Source organism: Phascolarctos cinereus, unplaced genomic scaffold (assembly GCF_003287225.1).
Source record: "Phascolarctos cinereus isolate Bilbo 61053 unplaced genomic scaffold, phaCin_HiC Scaffold_502;HRSCAF=1123, whole genome shotgun sequence".
Lineage (NCBI taxonomy): Eukaryota > Metazoa > Chordata > Mammalia > Diprotodontia > Phascolarctidae > Phascolarctos > Phascolarctos cinereus.
The window spans coordinates 1-8,877 of NW_027555850.1; positions in this window are offsets into that span (position 1 = coordinate 1).

Below are 8,877 nucleotides of genomic sequence, written 5' to 3' on the forward strand. Positions count from 1 at the left end.
GTGGGGAAGCACTGTCCAAGCTTCAGGCTTTTTCATGCTACTGTTTTCAGAGCTAATTCTGGGAGTTTTTGGTGCCTCCAAGGTAGAGTGATCTTGGGAGAGATGTGGTCTCTGCTTTCGTGGTCTATACTCTGGCCTTTTACCCAAGAAGGGCCCCTGGTGCCCTATAGCCACAAGTGCTAGCACTCCCTTTGCCTTGGAACTGTGACCAGATCTTGTGCTTCACTGTAACTGATGACCTGTGCTCCTCTCAGCTCTGGAACTGTGACACAGAACTGCATATGGGCAATAGAGTTTCCAATCAGTGTCAGCTGTACCCAGTGGCAGCAAAGGATCCTAGTAATCTCTTTCTGACCAGTTGCCCAGCCCCACCTCTGTCTCTGGGCTGAGATCTTCTGAAGCTGCTGCTGCCACTGCTGTTGTATATGCAGGCTCTGGATAGGTTTCTACCCTTGTGTCACAAACTTCTTCTGTTGACTTCCTAAACTTTCTTAGACCAGAAAAAATGCCTCATCCTGACCTTTTGTTGACTTTGCCACTCTAAAATGTGATTTGAGGTATTATTTTAGAGTTGTTTGGTAGAGAATATTGAGAGAGTTCATCTGAGTTGCCCCTTATCTACCATCTTGGCTCTGACATATTGACTTTTTATTGAGATTAAAGCTAGCAATTTGATTTCTGCAATACAAATGATGAAAGTTATACTTAGCAGCTCTCCTTTGGTGGGGGGGGGGAAACTGAAGGGTTGTTAACCCATTGGATCAAGTCAAAAAGCATTAATTAAGCATCTACTACATCTATTATATTGTATATTCTTAGATACACAAAGATGAAAAGTAGTCCCTGACCTTAAGGATCTTATTATCCACTGGCAGGCAGGGGGCAATGTTAGAACATATTGACTTCATATGAGAAGTCAAACCAAGAAGCATGAGCCATTCCAGAATAATGCTTATGATAACAGGAGATCAGGGGCGGCTTGAAGGAAGAGGTAGCACAAGGAGCTTGAGCCAAGAAGAAAGGGAGGGGCTTCAGTGGGCACAGATGTCAGGGGAGACCATTCCAGACATGGAAATGGCTTGTCTGAATGCACAGCGACAGCCAATAGAATGTAAAGGTCAGAGAATGGCTACTAGTCCAATTTGTATGGAATATTGAGGGTGGGAAGGGAAGATCTGTGAAATAAGGTAGGAAAGACAGCCTGGAGCCCAACTGAGAAGGGCTTCAAATGTCTCATGGAGGAGTTCCTATTTTCTCCTAGAGGCAGTAAGTGGCATGCTCAGCCCTGAGCATTAGAAGGATAATTTTGGCAGCGTGTGAGAGGCCAATGAGGGAGAACACTGTTAAGCAGAAAGCCCTTTAGGAGGCAGTTGCGATTGTCCATTTGAGAGGTGGTATGGTGAATTCAAGTGGTGACTGAAAGTAAGTGAACAGATAGGAGAGATATTGACGAGGTAGAATTGGCAAAATTGGGCATTTTAATGGAAGTGGAGGTGGGGTGAGAAAGTGGGAGAAATTAATGATTAGTTCTTAATGATTAATGTTATATTAATAATTAATTAATGATGATTAATGAATTAACGATAAGGTTTTGATGACCCTAGGCAGCTAAGAGGAAACAGTGGCTCCAGGGTCCTAGCCAAGGCCATCTCTACCACTGAAGAAAGGGCACCATTTAGTGGACATCATTTTTTCATCCTTTTGTGTGACAAGATTCTTGTTTTTGAATGTCCTTTGTCTTTGCCCTGAGGATTTAAATGAGGCTCAAGCAAAGTTGTTGCATGGATTGTTTACAAAAACAAACCCCTAAAAGACTCTTGAGTCTGGAAGAAAAAAAGCAAATACTTATTTTAGCCAAGTCTTAGCTGGAGCCCCCTTTAAGCCAAATTTCATTCTCAAGAAAATGTTGCACCTGACTCATAAAGAGAAGAAAATAGAATATTATAATGCAAATGCTGGTGAACCCCAAAGATGAGCAATGAGACCAGGATTGTGGGAGGACTAAAAATAAAAGTTTCACACTGCTCCTTTAAAGAGAGAGGAATGGCAAAACAACATCGAAATGCCATCCAACCCTGAGCGCAGCAGCATTTCCCTGGTATGCAACACATGCATCATTCTGACAGCCCCTAATTTGATAAAAGCCTTTTTGCTCATTATGTAGCTTAGGGTGAGAGACAGAGAGAGAGAAAGAGAGAGGGAGAGAGAGAGAGAGAGAGAGAGAGAGAGAGAGAGAGAGAGAGAGAGAGAGAGAGAGAGAGAGAGAGAGAGAGAAGGAAGAAAGAAAGGAAGGAAGGAAGGAGAAGAAGGGGGAGAGGGACAGACAGACAGAATTCTCCCCAAAGGCTCCTATGATTGAAAAGCAGTTGGCCAGATGGGCTAGGCTTATTTTCAGAGCAACATGTGTTTTCTTTCTCTGTGTCTGGGAAAAAAAAACAGGTGTTACCTTCACTGGGCATATATTGTCATATAAGGTCAAACCCCTAAGGATATTTTACCAGTTTCTTGCTGGAGTGAGGTGTTGGGTTTTTTTTTGGGGGGGGTTGGGTTTTTTTTTGGCTATTGTTGTTTGTGTGTAAGTGTGCACATGAATATGTGTGTTTAACCATCTCTAGAACCTCTAGAGTTGGGGAGCTGGATTCGGAGTGGTGAAGGAGGGGAAGAATGCATTTGAATGTCTTGGGGTGCATTGCATAGTGCTTTTAATGATTCTGTAGACGTCAATAGCTTATTTTTTTAGCATGTATCTTGAAGATGCTATATAGCTGTGACTCACAGAGCAGCATGACCCTGGGAGAATCAAAATGGCAGGGGACCCAAAGGCCAATGGAATGACTCATGGTGGGCATAAGTAGCCTGTAGCAGATTCTCAGTGGTAATAGGGACATAAGAAGTAGCTTGAAAGATGGTACCAAGGACAGGTAATAATGGAAAAGGAGGTGGGCCAATTACATAGTGACAGTGAGAGGTAACAGTGGACCTCACAAGTGTTAGATTTATATCCTCAAGATTGTAACTAGCAGAGGAAGCCTGCTGGTACATTGAGCAGATCTTCTTTGAAGGACTTAGAGAAAGACACATGGATGAGAATCTCTCATGATAGGGTGCATGCATGTGCATTACACATAACAGGTGATAAGTCTTGAATTACTGAATGAATGTCTATTTCAACAGCTGCATAATAGACATTCCCATCTCTACTTTAATGCTTATTCCCTTTCTGATCCTGGGCAAGTCACTTAACCTTCCTGTGCCTCAGTTTCCCCATATGTAACACGAGGATGCTGGACTAGATGGCCTCTATGGTTCCTTCCAGATTTGAATCTATGATTTCATGATCCTAAGATCACTAATGTTTCCCTCCTCAGATGATAACAACCTTTCCCCACTTTACATAGCACCTTGTTTTTTATCTCCTTAGAGCATTGCTAGACAGTAAATTCCATGAAGGCAGGGTCATTGTTCTCTCCCAAGTTTGTATCACCCCTAACCCCCCAGCATAGTGCTCTATACCACATGCACTTAATAAATACTTGGTAAATTTTATCTTCGTTTTCCGAAATTGGCCATCCTCTGGAAACAATCAGATATTTGAAGGCAGGCTGGCCAGCTGTTTGATCCCCTAATGTTTTGTAGGCCTAGATGCAGGAGAAAGAATGTCCAAATTGTAGTCTAAGGACTGGATCCAAATTCTGGTTCTACTGCTTTCTCTCTCTCTGACTTTTGGGCAAATCACCTCTCTTGGCCTCAGTTCCTTATATATGAAATGATGTCATTGGACTAGGTGATCTCTAAGGTCCTCCTTCCAATCCTAAATTTATGATCCTATGAGCTAGGATTTCAGAGGACCCACATTTAAGCCTTCCTTCCTCCAGGCCAGAAAACCCCACCCTTCAAAGAGAATTCCTAATAGAGTAGGTGCTTTGATGTTAGGAAGAAGGAGAAACATAGCAAGTTGAAATGGTGGCTAAGTGCTGCATCCATTCTTTCTCTGTGTAATCATTAGGGAAACCAGAGACGTTTCCTATTTTAAATTTCCAAGATGGTCTCTCCAAACAACCTGGCCTCATCCCTGACTTTGATCTGTACTTGTTAGTGTATGTGAATCTCACAGTTCCACTTCCAGGGTCTTATGTATTGATCCTTGCTCAGCATTAACGATTGATCGTTTGCCTTCCCAGCATCAGGCCGCCATTTGTGATGGATGTTTTGGTTAAGGGTCCATCAGCAATGTTCATTAGCAACTCCACTTTTCAGGGCTTTGTAAATAAGCAATACATAGCTCCTGCAGGTCACAGGGTTCTTTTTATTCCATTTTGCATATCCATATCACCATTATTGTGACTTCCCACTGTGGTTTCCATCCATCATCAGCAGAATCATTTTCCTGACTTGGAGGTGGTTCCCAATGGAAATATTTTAAGGGCTGCCTAGTGAGAAAACAGTCTAATTAGGGGGCATCTCATATTTTTTCCTGGCTCACTCTACTTGCTGCCATACCAAGGAGAAGTGTGCATGGCTGGGCCTGTCTGTCATGTACACCTCACCTTCATGCTCATCATATTGAGTATGACATTGTGAAAAGAACTTGGTCTTTAGAGCCGGATGGTTGGGATTTCAATTCCAACTTTGCCATTTACTTCTGTGCAACCTTGGCGAGTCGTACCCTCTGTAATCCTCCATTTCCTTATCTTTAAAATGGGATATACAGGTGCTTCAGCCCCTTCTACTGAAATATTGTAAAGACCAAATCAAATGAAACAATATGTATGAAAACATGGTTAGGCAGGTACAGGGTAATATTCTTAAAGCACCTTACCACACGCACCATTTTGTGCAAGGTATTGGAGGTATGGAGCATAGAATATAAACCTGGCCCAACACCAATAGAGCTCATAATCCAGAAAGGGATGTGCCATGTACCCAAGAAAAGTTCAAAGAAGGTCTTTGATAAATTAATGGAATGATAGAACTTGAGAGTTGGAAGGGGCCTCAGCCACCTTGTTGTTAGACCCAAACGTGAAGAAACCTCTACCTTAACATGACCAACATGTCAGCTTCTGCTTGAAGACCTCCAATGAGAGAGACCCCACCCCTTCTCCAAGGCAGCCTATTCCACTTTGGGACAGCACTCATTGTTAGGAAGTTCCCAGGTGAGATCAGAAGGAAGAGAAATAATTTTGTCCTGGAGTAATCAGAGAAAGCTTCATGGAAGGGAAAACATTTGAGCTGAACCTTAAAAGAAAAGGCCAGAATCAGCTATTGGAAGCCATGGTACTCCAGAAATGTTAGGAAAGACTCAGAAAGAAATGAGGGTGGGAAGAACAGTGAAGGAACTGGAAACCACAACTCATAAGGCTGAGTTGAAAACACTGGAGATGTTTAGCCTGAAGAAGAAAAGACTTAGCAAGGGACATGATAACTGTCAAGTATTAGGAGGTTTGTCATGTGGAAAAGAGATTCAACTTGTTCTGTTTGGTCCCAGAGGGCAGGACTGGGAGCAACAAGTCACAGGATCACAGGATGATAGATTTAGAGACAGAGAAAGTGGCCGAGAGGCAGATTCAGGCCAGAAAAGCTTCTGCAACATTAAGAGATACTCCAAAGTGGAATGAGCTGCTTGGGGAGGCACTGGGTTCCACTTCTGTAGAGATCTTCCAACATACAGACACTTGAAGGTGCATTATGGGAGTGCTGGGGGTGGGGTGGGCAATCATCATTATACAACAAGAAATCTTTTCTGGTCTGCTAAAATTAAGCATATTTCATTTTTTTTGTGACATTATTTGGCACTCGCCATACTCAGTGCCTACCAATTCTTTCCTCGAAGTATTCATGAGATATAAAGGTATGAGGCTTCTGTGTACAAATGTTTGATTTAGCCTCTCTCATTCCTTTTTGTCAGTTATGTTTTTCCATTCTTACCTTTTCCCACCTTGGAACTGAAGTCTCTAATATCAGAATGTAGGGTAATTTTATTTGGAAGGTCTTAGCGCATTCTTCTTAGAATTTCTCTATGGCTACTGTAATGGATGTCAGTGCAAACCTTGTAATTATATCCAAGGCATTCTTTCTGCAAATATTTATAACAACTACTATAATAGGAGATAATCAGCTGTCTCATGAAATAATATTTCTTGCTGCTTTGGGATATACGGTACCACCAACCCTACCAACTCCTTTCTTTAGCCCTCCTAGGGATATCTGCAACCCATCTTTCCATTTCGCTTCTAAAAGGCTGACTACTATGATTAACCTCCTCCAGCAGTATGTCTATTTGGTCAAGAATCTCTTATTTTGAATACCAGCAGTCCAAGTTTATGGAGTCTAAAAATAATGCAATTCTGAGCATCCTATACCCTCTTTCCCATCACTTTGCTACTATCACTGCAGAAGAGGTATTGCACAGGCCTAAGGGCCACTTGGTGTTTTTCTCTGGATCATAGGTTGCCATGGCCAAAAAATTCTTTACTGAGTGGCTATCTTATTGGCAATGAGCTTCTGTGAATGTAAATAGGTTGGTCCTCAGAAAAGTCTATCCTCGAATCCTTCCACCATGGTAGAATGCTCCAGGGCTTATATTCTTCAGGAATAGACTTCAGGAGCCCAGGATCACCTCCACACCACAATGAGGTATCAGACTGGACTGTGAGGGTGTATCTTACTATTGATACAGATTTTTTTACTGAAACTGGTTTTGTTGGGATAGGGTAGTAAACTACCCTTACCAATGTAACTGGGCATCTCTGTAAGTTATTGTCTTAGACGGATGCTTGGGGGCATTCAGAAGTTGAGACTTTCCCAGAATCGCATGTGACAGGGTTGGAAACCAAGGCCTGCTTTCTATGTACTACACCAAATTGCCTCTCAGAGTAGTATGTGTGTGTGTGTGTGTGTGTGTGTATATATGTATATATATATATATATATATATATATATGTATATATATATATATATATATATATATATATATATATATATATATATGTATATATATATATATATATATATGTATATATATATATATATATGTGTATATATGTATATATATATATGTGTATATATGTATATATATATATATATATATATATATATATATATATAATATATACACGCACATAGATATATCTATCTCTAGATAGATACACATATATCCTGCTTCCAATACTAGTGTGAATAACTAGTGAGTTAAACTAGATGTTTAACTTCTCTGAGCATCAGTTTCTCCATCTGCAAAATGGAGATAGTAATATCCACGATCACTATAGTTATCCCTGTCATATCATAACTTTCCCCATTGCAGTTTCTATATACTGTGGGTCGGCATAACGAATTAAATGGAAATTTTGGGTGAGTTTTGCGGAAGCTGCAGATGGCTTGTGAAAGCCAGCAGACAACACACAAAAAAGTTTAGAAACTCACTAATGTATGTATAGTATTGCATAATATCAACATATTTTATCTTTTAATACCATAAATACACCTAAATTTTACAAGAAGGTACTACTGTAAACATCCCATAAAATAAAAAGGAAAAACTCAAACTTCTCTGGTATGAAGGGAGGGACAAAAAATTCTACGCAGATTCTCTAGATCATGGGTGCTGTGCCCCTAACCCTGCCATGAGGAAGGGATAACTGTACCTCATTGGATTCCTATGAGGCTTAAGTGAAATAATATTTGTAAAGCACTTTTCAAACCTTAAAGCATTATAAAAAATCATATAATATGCAATATATATGTATGTATGTATGTATGTATGTGTATGTATGTATATATATATGTATGTGTGTGTGTGTGTGTGTATATATATATATATATATATATAAAATTAACCTAGGAAATTGCATTTCTAGGGTGGGCTATTCCATGGAAGGCACTTCAACTCCCTGGGTCTCAGTTTCCTGTAAGATGAGGAAGTGAGACCACATGACCATCCAGGTCTCCTCCAATTTCCACACCTGTGATTCCATGGTGATAGTGAAGCCACTTCAACTCTGCAGAGATTCTAGTCACTTTCCTCTTGGTGGAAGGACAATGGTATGCGAACGAACTCTGTTCCCAAAGGAGATTGCCTCCTCTGTACATGTGTGGAGCAGCCATGTGTGGAGGAGGTATTATAGGCCAAACACTACTAGGTCCTCAAGAGAATATAAAGGCATGCTAGGGATAGCTGCTGCTCTCAAAAAGCTTTTCAAGAAGAGGCTAAAATTCCCATTTTTAGTTTTCTCTGCACATTCTTTTGAGCACATAGCCCCTGACATAAAGATAGTTCCATGGACCTGTTTCCCTTGCTTGTTGTCCCTTTTTAGAGTCTTGATTCCTCATTACCCTTTGTCTTTACTTTCCTTGTTGTTCAGTTATTTTCAGTCTTGTCCGACTCTTTGTGACCCCATTTGGGGTTTTCTTGGCAAAGATACTGGAGTGATTTTCTTTGCCAAGAAAAGCCAAAAATGGGGTCACAAAGAGTCAGACATGACTAAAATGACTGAACAACAATGGACAGAAGAGAGGATTCTGGGAAGATGGTGGAGTAGGTCAAAAAACTTTCAGTTCTCTAAATTTCCTCCACAGAAAAAGACAGGATGTTGCCTCAGAGGGAATGTAGAACAGTAGAAATAAACAAAAGTCAGGGTAAAGCAGTTGTTCTCCTAAGACAACCTAAGAAAACCCCAGCAAAGACCTGACCTCCTCAGGCCTGGGTGAAGTGCAAACACCTCCAGGCCAACTCTACAGAATGGACAAACAAGCCCTGAAGGCAGCTGGGTAGAGAGGCAGCCTTAGAAACTTTCATCTCAAGGACAGTTTGGGGGTCTGACAACTGAGTAGGAGAAGATTGAAGGACCTTCCACTGTCAAGGGACTCCAAGCACAGCTG